This window comes from Gavia stellata, chromosome 4 (assembly GCF_030936135.1).
Source record: "Gavia stellata isolate bGavSte3 chromosome 4, bGavSte3.hap2, whole genome shotgun sequence".
Classification (NCBI taxonomy): Eukaryota; Metazoa; Chordata; class Aves; order Gaviiformes; family Gaviidae; genus Gavia; species Gavia stellata.
Genome location: NC_082597.1, coordinates 51,400,344 through 51,422,639, shown reverse-complemented (window position 1 = coordinate 51,422,639; position 22,296 = coordinate 51,400,344).

Genomic DNA, 22,296 nt, shown 5'->3' with positions numbered 1-22,296 from the left:
TATCCAATTTAAGCGCATGCTAGTATTCGGGGTCTATTTTTCAGCCATCTACAAAATTCACTGTTGTAACTGAAATTGTTCATAAAGCCTGAAGACTAAAAATTCTGTTTGTGACCATTATCCAAAGTTGTCCCTAGCAGATGTTAAAACCTCTTATTCTTGTTACGAATAAACAGTTGAGATAGTGTCATTCAACCATTTGCCTAGCAGAAGCTCAGCTGACCCATTTGGTTAGCATGGCAAAGGCAGGGGTGTCACATTTAGCCAGGTTACTTACTCAGCGTGAGTAGCCGTCACTTACAGTGAGGGTGCCTGGGACTGGGCTTTTGGATGCAACTGGAACAATGTATGAGCTCTCAGCAAGAATGAAGTGCTTATCAAGTCCACTGCGGTGATCAGTGCTTGCTACTCAATTTAAATCCTAAATCAGTATTTTAGTCTCTGTACAGCTAGTGGGACTGGTTTTTCAGAAGGTGTCTCTGCAGGTCTGGAAGAAATTACTTCTTCTTACCTCTCTGATTTGAGGATAGATGATATTGTATCCTGCCATTCAGCTGCACTCTCTCACCACCCTTCAATAACTGTCTTGGCTTTGGGGAAATGTAAGCGATGCCTTCAGTGTTCTGTTAAGCCCCTTTCCAGGAGATAATCCAACCCAAATCAAAATGTGATGAAAGTGAAGTTGAAAGGAAAAAGGCTTAAAAGCCAGCCTGTGCTGTAATTACTCTGTGAACCTTTTCCTCCTCATTTGGGTTCATTATCCCACCTGAGGAAGCTTAAAGTCAGATCAAGTGCAGGTGTTATCAAATATGATTCTATATTCTGTATGCAGAGCTCTGTACCGTCTCCTGACTCTGCTCCATTTTTAGCTTTGGAGTAATGTAGCGCGATCATGATTTATTACGCAAAACATTCTGGCAGCAGAAAGGATCAAGAGTAGGTGGGGCTGTTATAGCTGTTATCTAATTCCTTTTGAATGTTAGAGATTTAAAAAAAAAAGGCAGCCTCTTTTATGTGTGCTCCTATAGGGAGGGTCTGCTAGCTAAACAGGGTAAGATCCAAATGCTGAAAATCAAGAGCAAAACTCCCGGTAACCTCAGGAGGCGCAAACTTTTTAATCCCTTTAGTGTGACCACAAAAGAAGCTTCTCCCGTCTCCCTGGAGGACAGCCTGGACATCTCCCCTCCCGTTTGCCAGCACGCCTGCTTTTGTGAGATGGTGCTGGAGGTGAACAGACACTCCCGCCTGTGTCTTCCCCCCACCCTGCCCTGGTGCATGGCTCCCCCAGCAGACTGCTCTGAAACTACCTGGATCATGGTGCAAGGAAGGAGGGGGTAGGTGGGGCAAACTCGCACCTAGTAGTAAGTCTCTTTGCAGGCTTCAGTAGTTAAGACAGCTAAACATGGGAGCATGGGAAGTACTGGCAGCTGTGAGAAACCCCACATTCAAGCACAGCATAGTTTTTTCCCAGCAGAGAGTCACCACGTGTTGGATGATGCGATGGGCCACTTGTTGGTCATGGGAACAGCCACAGCACTAAGCCACATCTGTGGGTTCTGTAGTGGGACTGAGGAGAAGGAACAGTGTCACAATCTGAAATATCCTCAGCAAGAATATAGGGATGCGGCCCCTCTCTTGCTCCATGTCCCCTTGTGTTGGGTTTGGCTGCTCAAGGAGACCATGTGTCACTCCAATGAGCTGTGTACAGCACATGGGTGCCCAATGTGGCAGAAGGACATCTGTGCACGTTATAACCCAGGCCTGACTGAAGGTGGGTGTGAGGTAGGAGCCAGCTCGTGCCTTGTACTCAGTGCAGCAGGGAAGAGCAAGTGCTGTGTCCTCAAGATACAGCTAATGCAACCTGCAGCGCTGAAGCAGTTGCAATTGGGTGTAGTAGGGTTATGTGTACTGTGCCTCAGCTAATGCAGACAGCAGGAATGAACTGGCTGTGAATAAAAGATTCAAAATATTTTGGAAAAAATAGCATTACAAAAAAGAAAAAAAGGCAAGCTGGTGGTTGCAGTCCTTCAGAGGAGCTTGCTCTGGAGTGTGAAAGCAATGAAGATTGCTTTGCTCTTCTGTTTGATCAAGAAGTGCATTAGTCAAATAATTTGGTTTATTCTTTTGTTCTTATTTATAATAGCCTGAGAATGAGACATGGCTGGTCTCTCCCTGGGAGACCTTAGGGTATCTACAATCTGTTGAACTTCAAACTTGATTGTGTGTGACTGTAGGGAGGAGGACCAAAGGCATTATCTGTCCCTCATTGGCCTTAGAAATCTTGCAATGAAAATTCAAACCAGTTACATCTTTTTTACAGACTTAGATGAAGTTTATATAGAAAAAAATGCATAACTGGAAAAAGAGCAAACCCAGGTCCCCTTTGCAGTTTCTGCTTCCTGTGTATTCCTACAGGGTCTCCAGCCTTTTCATTAATACTGAGCTATCAAAATTAAACCTGGAAAGGTTGCCCACATATCTTTGCTCTGAAAGAGAAGCCTCCAGAAAAACTGTAGGCACCGCATGCCCTCCTGTGCATTCTGTCCATCCTGGACAGCTGGGGCAAGTAGGCTGATTGCTGGCAGACCTGCTGTCTGGGTTCGGTGCTGGGCAGGACATGCTCCCACAGCGCAAGAGGCTTTGCATTCATGCAAAAGGAGGAGGAGTCTGGTTTTGAGGAAGGCTCTCAGGCTATCTTTAGCAGACAGACCACTGCTGGGCTGTACTTCCAGAAACAGAAACAGCCCTCTAGTCTGACTTCAGTGCCGCTCAGGTCTGTGCTGCTCAGCTCACACTTTTGCTTCTCTCCGGGGGATAACTCCTACAGACGCTACATCCAGGCAGAAACCATCTACTTCTCCAAGTTAACGGTACCTACTTAACCCTTCTCACCTTGTTGGGAGAACATTATCCTTCTGGACTGATTAGGGAACACCTTTGGCTTCCTGAGTAGAACTTACCTGTATTTGGATATTGCTTTCATCTGTTTTCCCAGCCAGGACTAGGTGGTTTGCTGTGGTGGTAGTGTAGGAGTAAAGATGTTCTCCAGATGATCAAACACTTTTTAGATGGCCTGTGCCTTCTGCCATCTTACAGAGGCCTTTTTCTTTGCCTCCGTGACAGCAAGCTGTATTGTGTATGTGCTAAACAAGTAATAGTCAGCCTGCAGAGGTGACTGTTAACATAGGACGGATTGTGTTTGTATCCTGACTGTCAAGAGTTTGGCAGTAATAACCACCGGTGATTAATTAGATGACATGGGCTGTATGTGATAATACAAGTAGCTTCTGGAGTTGTTTTACTTTTGAAGTTCATGCAAGATCAGAAAATAGGTCAATCTGAATTGCTGTAGTCCTTGTTTGCATCACTTATTGGTAAATGCAGTCGTTTGGCTTCATGTACCTCACAATTTTCCATCAATTTGGAAAAACAGAGACTTGCATTTACAATGTTCCAACTATATTTGTCATGTTCCTCACTCATCTTTTGTTTTGCAAGGGCTAGTTTTTGGCATTCATTGCTCAAGTTAGCAGTTGACTCAGTTTATGAATCTATTATCATATGTTTTTGAAAAATTAGCCAGGAGACCAGTTTCACTGGTGCTGACTTGAATGCCCACATACAGAAGGCAGTGGTATAAATGAGCAACAAATTTGTCAAAGGTCTTAGCCTGTTTTATCTAGTACTAATTTTTTAAAGCAAATTAAAATCACTGAGAGTTGTCACCTTCCTTCCTTTAAATGTAATATGGTTTTCTTTTCTGATATAATAGCCAAGATACTCCACACCATATGTGTTTTCTTATTGTATTGACTATGAGAGAAGATAACATGAAATTTCTTCAGAATAAGAACATATTTCTGGATTTAATGACTCTTTAGATTCTGAATAGCTGTTGGCAGCGCAATAACCTGGCGTTTCAGGGGTGGAGGTGTTCATGTGAGGGACAGAAGACACTAACTGAAAGTGGAACAAGTTATTTCACATGATTATCCCCTGGCTGTGTGGTCATCCATAGTAAATACATTTTGTGGGTAGGGCAAGGCTGGTCTTTAGAAGCAAACCTAAAAAGGAATAGGAATAGTTTATGTGAGCAACACATGCACGCAGAGGGCAGAAAACAGCTGACATCATGTGAGTAAGAACTGGAAAAACTGAATTGGGAAAGAACACCAGAAGCAGAAAACAAACAGACAAGCAAAATCAATTTTAAAAAATGTATTGTATTTTTTCTTTATATGCAAAGCAGCAAAATGTTGGCAGTTAGGCGGCCCAGTGAGAATTCCTACTCTGTTGCAGTGCAGTTTGGGACTGACTGCCTGACTCACGATACTCCTTGCCTAACTTCAGGTAGCTGAATCTTAGACAGGGATAGCCCAGGTCAGCCATCTAATCACCAATGGTAATCAAAGGGGTTTTAAAATATACAAAAGCCACCATGCAATGGTGTAAATAAGACAATTGACACTCTGTTTAAAAGAAGACTGTTTACAGCCTCTAAATTGTGTAGATAAACATGCACAAGAACAGTTCAAATGATGAGGTAAAGGGGATGTGTATGACTGGATTTCTCCTGGGACTGCGAGAACTTTCTTAGTATCTCAGCGTCAGGCTACAGCCTGTTGGTGAAAACCTCGAGCACCTCAGGGGTACTGTGAAAGGAGGCCTTTTGCTAGTGCTCTGACAATAGCAAGGCTGTGCCCTCCCTTCTCTGCTCTGTGGTGGGAGCCCCAGGAACATTTCCTCCTAGTTAGATGTTGCTGAATTAGTGTGTGTAAACATGCTAGCAAAATAGTAGATGTTACTCCTGGCAGTCCGGGGCTGTATAGCGTCCACAGTGTGTAGTGTCCCTACAGCTCTGCGCCTGGCAGGATCTGTCTGTGCAGTACAGTGCAATGCTGTATTCGGAAGCAACGCACCTCTCTTAGGAGCACCACAGGTAGAAAGGCCCAAAGACAGTCCTAGAACAAACTCATTTTTCATCTATCCTCTTTGATAAACTGAACTTAAGTATTTAATGACTGATGTGTTTGAGTGTACTATGGTGGCATTTTGCACTTACTCCAACACTTTTATTTCTTTGAATGCAGCCTTCTGACAGTGTCCTGACAGGACCAGGTGATACTGCCAGAAGACTGCAGAAAGCTCAGGTTCCACAAAATGATGTATCATTGTGCCTTGTTTGAAAGGTAGCCACTCAGGGACTAAATGAGTGGGCTTAGGTATCTTAAACCAGCTGCTGTTCAGGCAACTCTCACTCTTATTCTGTGTTTTGGGTGGCAATAACTGGGGAAGTCGGTTGTTCCAGAAGATGGCTGTGTGGGGCGGGTTAGTGGTTTTCTCCGTATGTGTGCCTGTGGGCCCGCACACAGTGAGACTTGGGCTTGCCTTCCATGTTAGACTCGGTGTCTGAAGGTTTCATCCACTGGTGTATATGACTATGTAGTTCCCTGCCTGTATAAGGCTCTCAGGATAAGAGTAGAGGCAGCGCACAGCATCTGTAGCAGGGAGTCCTTATCCAGTTGTGCAGATGACGTGTGCTAGGGCTCTCCCACATCTGCCTTGCAAGAAGGAATACTGCAAGGTCTTGGTTCTTTCTTACATCATCCATTAGTTTTCTTAGTAGGAGGAGATTTAAGAAATAGCATCTCAAATCCACAAAAAGGGATAATTGACTTTAATAATGGACAATGCAGCATGTGTGTTAAAAACATAAAGGTAAAGGGAGGCATTAAATCCCTGCAGAGAAACTAGCCTGACTTGTGCTTGGATTTTGAACTTCTTAAAAGTAATGTGTTGTAACAGCATTATCATTACAAATATCAGTTGTTCTTGGCTTCCTCTGACCTAACATGGTTCCTGTTGAGAAGACTGAGACTGTAGCATTTACATCCAGCTGAGTTCATTTTTTGTCAGTTACTCCATCTGAAAGGCAGCAGCTCCCCTCTGGCTTTGGAGCCTTGTCCATAAAACTATGCATCCATTGATACCACTCCTAGGGCTAGAGGTGTGCTGGGTTATTCTCTAGCCTTCTACTGCTTAAGGTTGAGATTCACGTAATGATTTAAATCATAAGTAGCAGCATACTGGGAGTTTCACCTTCTTCCACTTATGCACCTCGGAGAATCTGTGTTGAAGAGTGAATTACATTTAAGAGCGTAAGAGGCTGAGACACAAAGTGTGAGATGCCTTCCCAAGAGGGACAGGACTTTATTCTTGCATCTCCAGTCTATCCTAGCAGGGTAAAAAAATGCCTTGAATGGATGTAGGCCAGCCTTAATGTAAATCATAACCAGGCCTGGGATGTATTTAATCTACAAACTCCTGAGGTCAGTGATTGCTCACGAGGCTCAGAAAAAAATCATCTCTTCACTGTGGGCATTCCTGGGTGATTTCTGTGTCCCGTGTGGTGCAGAAGATCAGAGCTGCATGTTGTGGTCTTCGCTAGCCTGAAATGTCTGTGCTTCTGTGAAATAGCAAAAAGTGGAACAGTTATTTGTTAGAAAAGCTGATGGACTGCATCACCACTGTGTTTAATGCAAACCCTTATTTTGCCCCCATTGTGTTAATTAGGTGCTATTTTGAGTTCAATGGGGGATGATGCAGTGTTAACCAGACCCTTGTTTTGCTGTTACTTCTTTAAACAGTTAACTTGACAGCAAATCCTGCAACACAATTATCTCCATTATTAATGGCTTCACCGTTAAAGTATTTTTAGCCTTGTAAGAAAGTACATGAGGGAAAAAAAAAGGAACCCACCAGCAGATAAACATAAAGGCTTAAGTAGGGCTTTCACTGCAGCAGTTTTTCTTACTGCCTTCGGTGTTGGCTGCCTGGAGTGTTTGTAGGGAAAAGCCTCTGTGTGACTGTGTCCTAGCTAGTGGTGTCTGTCTTTCTGAGAGAATTGGATGAGATGATCTGGCACTACTGTCGAAGTTTGCTTTTTTTTTTTTCCATTAGGACAGGAAAAAGATAAGGTGGATGACTGAAATGATGGAAGTTTCTACCTCTGACACACACTTGTATGTTTAGCCCTCTTCTGGAAAATTAAAAACATAACACAAAGTGTCAGCCACTCAGGCGTTGCAAATTTACACCAGTGCCAAGCTGTAAAAACCACTGCTTTTCTCTTGCTTTCTGATTACAGGCTTCAGGCAGTGTTGCATGTAGTCAAGATCACTTGGCCAGCTAATTCCGACACTTGCTAAACAGGAGGCAGAAGAAGAGATGTTTGTAAGAGGAGAAATACAACAGAAAGAACCTTTTGGAGGGGTATGATTTAATTGATGTTGCTAATAATAGAGATTTTGCATTCCATGCCGCTGGCAGAACTTTATCTCTGCAGTTTTCATTAGCGGGAAGAATGGAAACAAAAAATATGATCACTTCTGATCCTTCCAGAGCATCCATCCTCGTGGCCCTTTGACCCTTTTGTGTCTTCTAGATAAACAGTTTCCAGAAAGTAGTGGTAACTGTATGCACTTAAAATTTCGCAGTCTGAACACTTTCATAGCATCTGTCATACTTCATTCTAAATCCCCTATTTCTAGAGTATTCTTAGGTTTTTGGGGGGTTGGGGTGTTCCCCCCCACCCTCCATGGTAGCCCATGAAGGTACCTAAAACCTTGAAGAAATTTGATCGGTTCTTTTACTTTAAAATACCAAATTATACGAAGTGATTTATTTCCTGTTTTTTCTCAGTTTTATGACTATTGCTTTTATAGGTGTGTCTCTCTGTAGTGGCCTGAGTTGGATTTCATTACCTTGGAAACCAGACCACTGCCTCACACCCTTACTGTCACGCATAGCTGAGCTGTAAGTTGTGCACATTTTCTCAAGATGGAAAATAATAACATACATGCTCTGAGAAAAAACTCACATTTTTTCAAAATTGAGATATTGCAGTGTGATTGCATTATTGATGGGACACTAATTCAAATGTTTTGATTACTTTCTTTTTTTATACAGTTTCTAGATCAGATTCCATTCCATGTTCCTTTTGCCTTTATAAACTGATAGATTTTAGATATCTTGAAGCGAAGTTACTGAATGTTTTAATTTTGCTAGGGGGAAAAAATAAGGACACTTATCTTTTTGCAGCTAACACATTAATTGGTATTGCCAAGCCTGTATATAAAAATGTCCAAAAACCTTCAGGGCAAAAAGAGTAAAAGCTTTCCAGCACCTGGCTTGTAGGAATATGCTGGGATTTATGGCAAAATACATAAAAGGTTGCAACAGATCTATAAAATCTACTGGCAAAATCTAGCATGAGTTTTTCATTGTTTAAACAAATTAAAAAAAACCCATGGCCCTTCCCTCAAATCTATGACCTCATTTGAAGCCTGGTTGAATTTTGCCTTTCTAGAGACTTCAGCAGGCTTTGGATCACAAAGTGATTATCTTCAGGGGCACATGTTAAGAGATAGGGAAAGCCTGTTGGATCATGTTCTTCATCACTGTGAATCCACTGTGAATTTTCCTACGGTATTTATGTGATTCTTTTCACATCTTATTGTAAATTGCTTCAGCAATGAAGTCTCCATCAGCTGCCTAAGGAAAGCGTTCCACATTTCGGTACAGCTTTCTTCCCCAAGGCTCAGTGTCTGTGCTCCCTCTCTCAGTTGAAACCCTCAGTCTTGGTTACGTCCCATGCTGACATGTCACTTGGGAAACCTGAGCTGACCTTTGAGGGCATAGGGCTGTTGCCTGTCCTTGGAGTTTGTTTCTAAGTATTATCCTCTTTCCTCTCTCAGGCTAGCACTAGTCAGGGGCTGCCCTTGCCTTTTAAAAAGGCAGTTGCCTTGGAGGTAGGAGAGGGGACAAGTCCTGCTTTGCTCTTCCAGCACTATCCGCCAGAAGCAAAAGCCTGTGCACCAGCTGCGATGCTCTCCCCCTGTATTCCCATCTTCGGGGCAGGGTGAGCTCCTTGCAGCACTGATGGGGGAAGGAGGGATGGCACTCCCAAACCAAGTGGCCTGCATTCCTCCTGGTAGGAGGAATAACTGCTGCGGTTACTGTTGCTAACTTTAATATAAATATTGTTTTTGCTTGCATGTTTTAAAGAGCATTAGTAGGATCAGGCATAAGGCCATGGCTCTGCAAACAAAACCACTTGGCTTATGTATTCTGTTCAATGCTTGTATTGTGCCAGGCACAGTGGGGTCTTGCCCTAGACTGAAAGTGCCACTGTGTTATGACTAATAAATAATAACATCTGACAGTAATTCTTTCATTACTTTAAGAGTCAGACCCTTTAGTGGGGGACTTGCTAATTGACAAACATGTTCAGCTCTGCATTTCCATTAAGGAGACTGTACCAGGCTTTTCTGTGTCTTTGTACTGAGATGGAGACTTGAAGTCATTAATCATAATAAATAAAAAAGAAATAAGAAATTAGACAAATAAGTTGGACTCCTGTGCTTAATGGCTTGTTTTAGGATTCTCCCCAAAGCTCCAGGCAAGTGAAAAAGATAATGAGGTATTTCCCATGCTGGTCATAGCCTGTGTCTCTAGGTGACAGGGGAGGTAGGAGGTAAAGTGGGGATGGCATGGTGATCATCACAGCTTGGCTTTGATTTGCCAGCCCTTGCATCCACACAGCTGCCCTCTCAACAGCCTGCCAGGGCATACCTGGGGTGTGTTGGTTCTCTCTGCCTTGGCCACCTGAGACTGCCTTGCTTGCGCCAGGGGCACGCTCCAGAGCACCAAGAGGCAAGTTAGTTTTAGAATTAAACAGAGGTGTGATACTAGTCTGAATGGAAATTCCTTTCCAGGTTCTGCCACACACTTCTAGTGGTGTCTGGGACAAGTTGCTTCTCTCCCAGTTTCTGAAGAACCATGGAAAGACTATTTTCCAGTGATTTCCCACCACCTTGCCCTATCTCCTCCCACCAATGTTCTTTCAGGGAATTTGGAATATTTCTGCACTTTACTGATAAAAAAATGTTTGCTTCACCTCTGCAAAATGACACTTATCCACACTGATGTCCTCTCGTGGAGGTGAAAGACCTGCCAACCCTGCTGTGATGCACTTCTCAAGACTTTCCATCATTAATAAAAGGGACAGGGATTCTGACTGGAGTGCTGAGCTTGTATGTGGATCTCGCTATATTAACTTCTTGTTGCACAAAGATTTTGAACAGCTTGGGAATTGTTTTCCTGCTTTATGACTAAATCTTCCTTTGACAGACATGACACTTCTCTCAATGATGTTTTTCAATTCAGTTTTTATTTTCCATCCCAGTCACAGATTGGTACCTTTTTACATTTATTAATTGAAGTGAGGGAATGCTGATTCGATGAGTTGGTCTTTGCTGTTACTGTAACCTGACTCCCCCTCCAATAAACTAGATTTTTTTTCAACTACAAGCTATGAAGTGGCATGAAATGAGAGGAAATTATGCCATATGGTGTGCATGTTCCATAAATCACATTTCTTACTCTGCCAGCTGTGACGCCTGTCGTGTGCCTGGGAGATGATTTCTGCAGGCAGTTCTGAATGTGACATGCTGGCAGCGTGTGGCCCAAGCCCTGTCCCCAGCTGAGGGAAGATCACATGCTATTCCAACACTGGTTCTGCCATACAAGAAAAAAATCATGGCATTCATTTTCTTCCTGTCATTTCAGCACTATCACCATTACACGTGTAGCTCTAATTTCAGCCTAGGAGGAAGGCATAGGAAGGTGGTCTGTGTTAGGATAAGAGTGCAAAACCAGGAGCCATTGAATTGCTTTCTCTTGAGTCATCCCTACTCGTCAGCTGAGCCCGAGGAGCTGCTCATGTGCCTGGAGCAGCCTGCTGGAAGTGGTGGCAGCCAGAATGCAATTACTGCTATAATTTAGGCTGAGACCCACATGAACCCTGAGGATGGGGGAGCTGAAAGGCAACTGAACCTTCTTGCACATTTTCCACCTTGTATTGGTGCTAGGCAGAGTTCATGTCTAGCAACCGGCTTTCCTGTGCTCGGCTGCCATCAGTGAGACTTCTGAAACCGCACTGGAAAAAAAAAAAAAAATCATGCTGAAATAAAACAAAGACAATTGTTAGGACCAAGGAGATCCAAAATTTCTTTGGACCAAAACCCATTTTCCCATGTGCTGCAAAACTCTCCCTTGAACTCCAGTTGAGCCAGACTTTCACAGATCAAGCTTATTTTATTTTGGGGAGTTTGCAGACTTGGAACAGTTTGGGCAGTATTTAGTCATCTGTGATGTGAACATGTAAAGCAGTGCAATGAAGTAAAGCCAAACAAAGCTCTTAGTCTGCAAAACTCTGCAATGAAATTTTTATGAATTTTGTTACTGATCTTGGAAGGCAGAGAATAGCTCAGCACCACGTAGTCCTTGGCAACAAATGGTCCTCTTGCTCTGCAAGAAGTTTCGACATTTCAGTGTATTTTTCAAATATATTTTGATTTCAAAATGAACTGAAGTAAATTGAAGCATGTAAGTAACTTCTACTTACGATGAGAATTACCACACTAAACTCATACAAACAAAGTCACACAGGTGCAAGAATGTTTGCAGGACATTGCTCAACAGGAAAATCACTCAAGCCCCATTTACAAGGTGCAAATATCCTACTTTGTAACCAAAAATGTCTTCAATTGAAGCATAACTTTCACTGGCAACTTCTGGTTTTGTTTTCAGTGTATGCCTTTGTGCTCAATGATGGGACAAAAATTTTCCACGAGAAGAATTCAAATGTGCTGTTTTAAATTCATGTAGTGGAAAAAGGCCTCTTAAATGTAATAGAGAAAGGACCACTAGGCATATTTCAAATTTTAGTGGGCACAGGAAGGGAGGTAAAATTAGCATTTATTCATTATTTATCTACTTTTTAATATTTATGACTAGCTCTAATTGTACTCTATTTCCTTTTTTATTTTTTGAGAGTGCCAGTATAGTTAGATTCTGTAGAAGAGGTATTTTGGGGCAAATAGCAGAATTGCTGACGTCAAGTGTTTAAAAACTGAGCAAAAAACCTGTTTTCTTCATTCATCTTACGATTCCTGAGCCTTCAGCTGTACTGAGATCCCATTTCACATTTTCTCCAGGAGAGCTAAAAACTTTGAACTTCGACGTTGTTATTTTTCCTACTGGCAGTTGATGTGTTCATCTGATGACACTGATCCAGACCCTGGGTCCTTTAGCATCATTGTGGGATTCACGATGAAGTTATGAGGGCTGGAATAGTGCGTTGGAAGGCTTACATTCCCATGGTAGTAACTTTGTGATCCTTTAAGTGTCTGAGCAGAGATGATAATGCTGAATATCTGACTTGGGCTGAATTCTTTCTCGAGAATTTGAGGGGGGAAAAAAGGGTTCATCCGTTTTGAGGGCAAGATAAGGAAAATAGTTTGGTCTTGACTGTTTGCTAGTCTTTGAGAGTAGGCAAGGACCCAGTCTCTTGTGAGGAAAAAGAGCAAAAGCTTTTTGTAATGCACAACAAAAAGGTTTTGGGTTTTTGCAAGGAATGAAGGATGTGGCACGTGACTGTGGCTGTTTTGCCTCCTGTCTCACAGGCTTGGGGAAGGGATTTGGCTCCCAGATTTGCCTTCAGACTTCCCTCTGCTCCAAAACACAAATCTGGAAACACAAATATCCATTTCACTGCTTACCCCTTGCTGGTCTATGGGTTAAGAAGGTCCCCAGGTAGATCTGATGAGTTTCTATTCCTCTCAGGGCAGCTAGGCACAAGATCGATCGCTCGCTCCCAAGAGGCGTGTGGGATGCAGCATGGTGTGCTAGCCTGGAAGGGGGAGGACAAGAACGTTACCTGTTTTTTTGTGCAGGCAGTTAGCTCTAGACCACCAGGTTTAGCCCCAAAAGGCAGATGGGTGGAAGTCTTAGTTCTGGGAAAAGCTTAAGTCAGAGCTCACAAGCACCAAGGCTTCCCAACTATAGGAGACGAGAGTCCAGGAAGCTAGACTTTACCCCTGCTCCTCAGAGAACTTCTTGTCTCCTTAGAAAATTTGTGTAGAACTGAGTGATCCAACTGGAAACTGTATCAATTAGAGATGCATTTTGAATGTATTAAGTGCTATGAAAGTGCAAAGTTCTGTGTAAAATGAAACTAAAATTGGTAGATATTATGGCACTGATATTTCTGTGTCTCATTTTCCCTCCTGTAAAATTGTACCCTGTAATTTTCTAATCCATTTAAGATAACTTTTGAAAAGTTTGAGAGCTCTGGGAGTCTGAGTCCCCCAGTAATGCCCTTGCAGAAATGCAGGGTACAGGCATTGGGAAGTGACATTATAGAATAAGAAAAAAATGGTTGGAATGTTAGATGGATAACAATGAAAAATGCTATTTTTCTCATTCAGGTGAATGATGCAATCCTTTTGTTTAATCAGTGTCCTTTTTTCCATATCCTTTAGTGTCTGTCAAAAGTACTGCTGTTGGGGTATGCTCTGACCAAATTCTCTGCAAGGGCAAGCAGAAGTCCAGGACACGTTTTGCAATCTTGGGAAGCATGGCAGAGCATGGCAGGTCCTGCTCACCTAGGCTTAAGCATGTGGCTTTCCAACACGGGCTTTATCCTGCTGCTCCTGAGAGCGAGGATGGAGGTGAGAAGTGTGGGCAGGCAGAAAACAAGTGTATGCTAAGATGCGCTTCTTTCCGGGGAGTTGCTGGGAAGCCAGTGCGTGCGTGCTCCCCTGGCATGGTGAAGTTGCACCAGCTTCAGAAGAGATGGTTATTGTGGCTAGCTGGGGTGCCCTGCACTGTCTTTCAATTAACAAGGCAGGAGAGTACCCAAGCACTGTAGAAGCTTCCTTGTTTCAGGACATGATTTCTCGCTTCCCTCTTACCCAGCCTTTGACTTCCTCTTCCTCCTCCTCTGAGAGGGCTGACAGTTCTCTCATGTTTCAGGAGCACCCTCTTTCCCTAGTCTCCTGGCAAACACACTTTGCCATTCTCTCCCACCTTTGATTTCCCTTGGTCCACTTGAGCCTCCATTTTCATTCCCACTCCTCCCTTGCAGGCTTTCTGCCTGCCCATGATACTCCCAGCTCTCTTCCCCTCCTCTCCTGTGAAAAGAGTGCTAATGGGCACTTGCAAACCTTTCCTCTCTGCATGCTGTGTCTTGTGTCTATACCATTAATCAGTGGATGGTGATGCAGCTTTGTTGAAATCACGGGGGTCATGCTGACCTGCGCTTGCTGAAGCTCCAGCGGTGGTTAATGAACAGCTCTGGGAGTCTGATCCCAGATGTGGCAGGTGAAGCTGGGGAGGAAGGTGTGCTGCGAGTTATTAATTGTGCTTTTGTTTTAGCCTGCCTGATCCTCTAAATGAAGGTCTAGCGTTGTGGAGCCCAGTGTTGAACTCCGGAGATTACTGAGTAGGGATATTTGTAGGTACTTTGGCACCAGTGTTGATATCAAGAGCTATTAAAAATAATGAGATGCTGCAGCTTTACTAATGATTTAAGAGGTTCTCCTTGCATCTCAGTATGAGGCTGATCTGATGCAGCCATCTTCATGATAGCATCCCACAGTGTTTTGTCTTTATGAGTACATCTTGTTCTGGCTTGTTTCAGAAATCTGCTCTTACCTCTAAGGTCTGCGATTGTTGGCCTGTAATTAGTACCAGTATTACGGTGCTATTACTGCACTGGTCTGAACTGCTGGCTATTTTTAGATATGACATTGTTCAGGTTTTTGTTGCATAGCTTATTTCTCTCAGCATGAATCAGCAGGCTGCTGAGTATAAAATAATGCTGTTTTTTTGGAACAGTTAGTGCAGACTTATGTAGATACCAGCTAGCCAGTATTTACACAAACGTATCTTTAGATGGAGACTGTGGTCCAGTCCCAGGCTGAGGGGGACTGTGGTCAATATTCCCTTCTGGTGGCTTGAAATACTAAGTACCTGCCTTGCTTGTGGACCAGGTAGTTGAGTGGATTTACACTTAATCTGCAGCAAAATCAGATACTCGGCATGCACACAGGTCATGTAGGTAACATCTGCCGTAACTGAAACTGTGAACTGTTTGTCAAGAAGCTGAATACTATTAACGTCTTATTGAGAGAGAGCCAAGTTTATGCCTTATGGAGGACTAATAACAGGAAGCTTGATTTCATGAAAACTTGGGTAGAAACTAGGAGATGTGCTGTCTCTGAACCCTACAGCTAATGTCCAAGTTCTCTCAACTTGCATCTTCTCTTTGAATAGTAGAACGTTAGCCCTCCGGTGGCTGTAGTGTCCTTGAATCCCAGTTAGTATTAATCATAGATTGTGCAGCTTTTGTAAATAAGTGGCAGCTTCTTATTTTGGAGATCTTGTTTGAATGCCCTTAGGTTTTATTCACAAATAAGACTGTATTCTCTTTCTTTCTCAGCACTGTCATTCAAGAAATCGTGCTTTCTCTTACACCTCTAAAGCAAGACCAAGAGGTGCTAAATATAAAAACCCACTGAGCCTGGTAAAGAAAAAAAACCATGCAGCTGTTGAAGATACAGTCCTTGATTCTGCAGGAGAAACTTTTAACACACTAATATCCCAGAGAGCAAGGCTGGTCTACTTAAAGGCTCAAGGCTGAATGAGAGGTAATTAAAGCTAAATTAGAAACAGGCAGTTGCCATCTGTGATTTTAGAATCCTAGAAAATACTTACATGAGAAAGGAAGGCATCAGAGCACAGAACTAGAAAAATAGAAATCAGGATGCTACCTCCAACACGGATGTTCATTTCCCACGCATACTGAGCAATTCATCACGAAGAAACATAGAAATGGGGTCAGAAAACAAAATGGGAGAAATTTTCATAGAAAGACAAACGCTTGAAAGGATTAATTTTGGAAAAAATTGAGAACGTGCAGTTAATCAGTTATGACATGGCCATTAATATGAATTATTCAGAGGTATCAGCAACAAATAAGCATTTATTTTTTTCTGCAGAATCTGTCATTGTTTTACCTATACTAGCTGACTATTGCTTAAATCTCAGGAGTGTTATGAAGCTTAAGTCATTAATGTGTTTAAAGACCTTTGATGCTCTGTGCTAAAAGATGTCATCAATATAATAATAATGATAATTTAGCACTTACATTTTAATATTTCTGGATTTTATTAGTTGATGAATTGCTCTAACATGCATCCCCATATATATTTATGAAAATGTATACATTTTCAGTTTTCAATAATTTATACACTGCTCTAGTCTTGTACACTGTGCTTCAGCAGGACATTTAGTGATAATTATAAAACCTGTATGTCTATATAGTGGCATTTTAAGCCTTACTTACATTTCAAGTGACAAAAATACATCCTGAGATATGGCTGACCAGGGCTGAAACCGCTGCATACCATGAACAAACAGCATGTGGCAAGCTGTGGGTCCAAGTCCGTGAGCCCACTGTCTAGATGGTTGCCAGCAGCGCTCACCATAGAAGACACGAGTCCATTCTGTGGATGGAGAGAAGATGTTTCAGCCCTTTCATAGAGGCTTTGTATCCAGCTGTCGGAAGAGAGAAGACCTCATGACTGGAGTGGCTGAATGTTGTGACGTTCAATCAGAAAAACCGAAGACATTGTAAGTGATCTGGCGAAAATGGAGTTGGGACACTCCTGAGCACCTCCAGCTACAGCGATTGCGGCCTCATCTCTCTGAGTGTGAACATGAGCCTCCTCTGTAGGTAAATGCAAGAAATTAATAGCACTATCCTGTAGACACTCATGCAGAGGCACGAAATGCTGATGTGGTTGTTCACTGGAATGAAAAACTACCTCACTTCAACAAGGGGCTGCAGCTAACAGAACAGAAATATTTCTGAGGCCAGGTTTCCTCTCTCTGATTACTGAGCAACCCACCCTCCACAGGAAAGCAGAAGAGAAACCCTTCTAAAAAATTTGGTTACTAACTAAATTGAAGTGTAGGGACTTTTTAAAATTTTTTTTTAGTTCTGGAAATACGTCTTCTCTTTAGGGAAATAAATATATCTTTATTAATCTTGTCAGAAAATACTGCTGAAGATCATCAGCTCTCTTTAGCATTTCATTTCTAAATGCATACATGTGAAATTTCAAGGCCTCAATGAGCTTTCTCAGTGATGAATACACCTCCTCATTTTGCCCCACTGCACACCCTGCTTGTTTTACGTGAGCTGAATCTAGCAGCTTGTTTCCAAACTTCTGGAAGTCGTGTACACCAGCCAGGCATCAGGGCGTTCCTATACGTCGTGCTACCTCATCCCCAACTTGAGTTGCAGCTGGTTAGGGCCTTCGCTTAGTTCCTTTATTCTCCTTCACCTCCTTGCGAGTGTGTGTTTGGGAAGGCAGGAGGATTGGGAGGACTTCATGGGGACCACGTGTGCATCCGCTCCTTCCTCTCGCTGCCCCGTGTCCTACGTGTCCTATTCTGCAGCTCCTGGCTTCCTGGGCTGGCTGGGTTTTCTTCTTAGGTGGCTGCCACACACTTGACTCACCCAGCCTCTCTTTTTTTCTGCTTCCCCCTACCCTAGAAGGTACATAGGACAGACACCCCTCCTGCCCCATTCCTGCTGTGGCTATGTCTTGAGAAGTTGAAGTAATTTTATGCCAGACCTTGTGTTTTGAGTTCTTCCCTTTGTTGGCCATTGGAAACCCACAGGAAGGTGATGTATATGGGGAGAACAAGAGTCTCCTGGAGTATCCTAGAAAATGGAAGGCTGCTGACTCCTGTTGGGGTGCTCCAGGCTCCAGAATTGAGTACTGGGCACTGCCAATCAGTCTACCTTTGTTCCGTGACAAAATACAGCTTAGGGATTAATAGGGTGCAGGGAGACAACTCCAGCTGCTTCTAATTTCCTCACTAGGAGCCCATCTGTCTAGCTGCCAGGTTGTGATACAATTGTATTGCTAGTTGCATTAACTCATACTCTCTTTTCCTAATGATGCACAGAGATTAATTACCCATATGTTGTTGCCAGTGCGTGTATCTGCCTTTTATGCAGTCCCTCCTGAGGGGTTATTGATGTTCCCATGGAGCATGAGAAATGGACGGGACTTCTGCAAGCAGCCTCTCTACTAATCTGTGAAGAGATCCTGAGGAGGGAACTGGGAAATTGTTTCCCTTCCCTTACAGTGTTGTGTGATACATGTGCATATGAGTCCTCTCTAAATGGGTTTTAATTTCTTTTTGATTTCTTTATGAGAAGGTGTGTCACACGTATCTTCTTCCTGTTGCTTATGGCTAATATGCAGCTGAGCAAGTTTTTCAGTATCACGTCAAGACTGGAAAATAGAGGACAGTGAGCTGGCTTGTTCTCAGTGCAGATAAAAAAGGCTTGGGAAAAATATCCTGAATATGCCTGCCCCCTTTACCCTGAGGAAGTGGTTGCACCCGTGGACCCTTAAGGGCCTCAGTTAGACTCCCAGATATGGCAAAGAATCAGCGCGTACTCATTTACGGTACTTGTTTAATTGGTATTCATTTGCTACCATTTGCTTTTCCTTCAACATTAGAGATGTTTGCAATGACTTATATTCTGAGTTGCTTCTTAGTTGCTCCACTAAGGACTAAGCAATGTACAACACTGTTAACAGAGCATCTTGCTTCAAACTATACTATGTTTTGCTTTCTTACTGGAGGCTCTCAACTTTTCATTAGGTATTTAAAATATGGGTGGGCTAATACTAAGTGGACTGGGGTCTGCATGGTGAGAGAGAAATCTGATCTCAGGCCATATTGAGACAGATGAAAAGTAAAAGTGCCTGAGCTCATTGGATTAATTTTTCAAGAGAGCCAAGTGGCTGGATGTGCTGGACCGTTTCCTCGCAGCAGCTGGAGCACGACAGTCTGTAGTGGGGCCCAGATATGGTGTTTATGAGTGAGGCTGCTCATCATCCTTGCAGAGCCTTACATCTTCTGGCTTCAATAACATACTGATTGCTAGATTAGCAAAATGCCTCGTTAACACTTGTTGCTTTTAGTAGGTTTGTTTTGACTGGACACAGTGACATGATAGGAAGTAACAGGACTTTCTGTACAGAAATGGAGAGTTAACATTCTTTATCTTAGCTTAACTGGGCAGAAGCAGAACCATGCCAATGAACCTAGCTTTTGCAGTATGTAGGACTTTGAGTATTTATTCATTCTTAGCTATATGAAACTTCTTTACATGAATATATCCTCACTTATGCTGAACAATTATTTTAAAATGCTTAATTCTTCCCTAATTTCATTTTTCCAGAGTCCTTACCATGACAGAACCAAAGAATAAAATTAACTGGCAGTGTTGTGTCTCTGTCTTGTGGTTACGTGTGCTTTCCAGTAAGCAGAAAATTTTTTGCCTTTGTACTTTGCCAGGTCAACATTCTTGTAAGAGGTGACATGATGCTGATTTGTTAGGCTGGTTGGTTTATTTTAAAAGAATTGAATTACAGTCTGAGGCATGCACAGCATGTCAATAAATAGCAGCGTTGCGCTCTGCAGATATTTCTGGGGTTTGGTTTGCTTGGGGTTTTTTTTCTGTTTCATTACTTATACTTAATGAAGGAAGCAGACTACTTAAAGGCATGTAGGAGTTACCAATTTGGATCACACTGGTAGGTCACTAACTCTAGTTATGATCACAGCTAAGTGCATCAGAGGAAAATATAATAATATGCAGCATAGAGTGTAGTTCATAACTTGTCTCCACAAAAATTACCTTCTCAGCCTCTTCTGTCTGCTCCCCTTCCCCCCTCCAATTGTGAAGATGTACTTTCTAACATGACTTTCAAATTTTCTGTTTGTAAGCTGCGCTATTGCTCCTGGGTTGTTCTCATAGACTTGTTTGGATCCACAAGTCCTGTGTGTTCGCCTGTCTGAAGCCATTTCCTAACCCTGCAGGTTAGGTCCTGACCGTCTGTGCAGACTTCGGTGGCAGCTGATCCACAGGGAACCGTGATGGATATAGGATGCCTGAGAGATGTCTGCGAAGGGAGGGGAGCTGTCTTTAGGACAGAAAGAAACTGTGCAGGAAAGCTAGGAATAAACAGATTCAGGAATTAACCTTGCATAGCAAGGAAACCAGGTATCAAATTGGGCAGGATGGAAACGTCTTTGTGAGTTTTGTATTCTTGGAATATACTTCTGTCAGATGACCGTGGGAGGTGTCCCAGACTTAGTGGAAATACCTTTGCTGCCTATTATTCTGTGGGAAATCCACCAACCTCTAGTGAACATGTTCTTGCCAGCTCGTGTTTACCACTCCTCGCTGCATTACTGGCTACCGGTGAGTCAGATGTTCACAGCACAGCGTTGACATTTCACATCACCCAAGTGAACCTGACAGGATTTTAAGGTGCTTGGTCTCATCCAGACCATTTGACAGCTAAACGTTAAGACTGTCAACTTCATTTCCTCCATCCATCACATCTCTGTTTACACAGACATCAACAGGTGACAGCAACATGTTGAAACATGTGCTGGTGCAGGAGGCACCTCTACAAGAGGTGAGCCTGGCTGCGCTGTACAGGCTGTGCACTTCAACTAGTCCAGGTAGGAGAAAAAAAAAAAAAACCACCAATGCAGTGGAATCAGGTATTTTTGTACATTCTTATCAATAAACAGAATTGCATCAAAGTGCCGCTTCCTCGAATGCTAGAGTTGTCAGTCAGTAACACAAGGCAGCGTCCTCGCTCGCATCCCCAACACTCAGGGCAGCCGGTAACTCCCCAAGGCTCGCTCTGAAAGCTGCTGCAGTCACCTCCTGCTGCACTTGTTCAGCCATGCTCGACGTTTCTTCTGATGCAAGCCATCTTTCCAGGCTTCTCATGCCAAGCTGTCACTCACACACGCATTTCTGACCAAAGCCATTCTTTGCAGAGCTTCACCATTCAAGGTTCAACAGCCTTTGGCCTTTTGCTGGTTTGGGAGGGGAGGAGGGATGAATACATAAATCTCTGTCAGCAAACATCTGACAAGGACTTTTTAGCTAGCTGGTCCCCAAGGCAGTTCTGTGTCTCTTCAGCGCCTTCCCATATTTTTTTTAGGTTTCTGTGAATTTTGGATTTTCTGGATTTTCTTTTAAACCTTTTAGGAGACTAACTAACTACTTGTCCATAAAGAGATGTGATACCACCGTCCCCTCACTGGTTTTGTGGAAGGTATGTAAGTTTCTGCTGAATTTAGCTGGAAGATTGAATACTTCCAGATATATATACATTAAACTAATGTTTTACAAATACCTGACTTTATTAATTTCAACCAAAACTTTTCAGTGACTTCTGGCTGACTTGCAACTTTGGCTGGGTCAACTGAAATGGCACTCTTTTTCTGCAAATAAACTATTTGTTAATATACTGACCCAGTCTTTCATGCTAGTCCAGTGTCCTGTTTACAGCAAGTTGAAACCAGCTATGCTTTGATAAAATACACGTTTCCTATGTTTTTTTAATCAATTTTATCAATTGATAAAAAATTGAGACATTTTCTCAATTTCTCATCACTGTCATGGAGGTACTACTCTAGAAACAGGAGAAGTATGTGCAACTGGCAAAGTTTCAGTTTGATTAGAAATATTGAGTATCATCAGTTAAAACAGGACATTTGTGAAGTTGATGCTCATTAGAAATTCAGGAGTACTCACTGAAAGGTTAAATGAACTGGGGCACACTATGTATTTCCCTTTCCCACTGCCCCCCCCAGACCGAGTGGAAGAGATGGATGCTATTTCCCAGACAGTGAATCCCTTTAGAATTTTATATTTATAATAGAACTGCAGCTTACAATGTCTTAAATAACTTTCTTTCCTAAATATGCAAGAAACCATTTCCATCTTTGATAAAGGTGTTTTCTAGTGTCTATTTTGGTGTTACTAAAACAAGCCATTACTATTTAAATGGCCTTAAATGAGGCAGTTTGTATAATGACTGAAGAGCAACAAAACCAAAACAGTGTGCCTCTAATACATACCCCAAACACATGCATATTATTTAAAGATATTTCAAGGACCTAGTTATATTTGGCATCTTTTAATTAGAAGCTTAACATTAAGCTGTACTAATGCCACAATTAACTTGGACTGTTACTAATGAATTTTCCAAATACATCTTTATGCAAGTTGTTACTACCCAATTGCTGGAGGCAAGGGAGTTCTGGGGAACCATACGAGCAGTTGCAATAATGTCTGGGACTAATTACCTCTTTAGGGCTTGGCCTTGCCAGTTGCTCGGTTTTCATCAGCTTCCGTGATTTATTTTTCACAGAATCAGAGTCAGAAAATACGAAAGCAGTCAATTAGGTTTGCTTTTGAAAAGCATCATCTGTTGTTTGTTTTCAGCAAGTGCCGCGACAATGGTATCTTTGGGTTGCTGCAGATAAAGT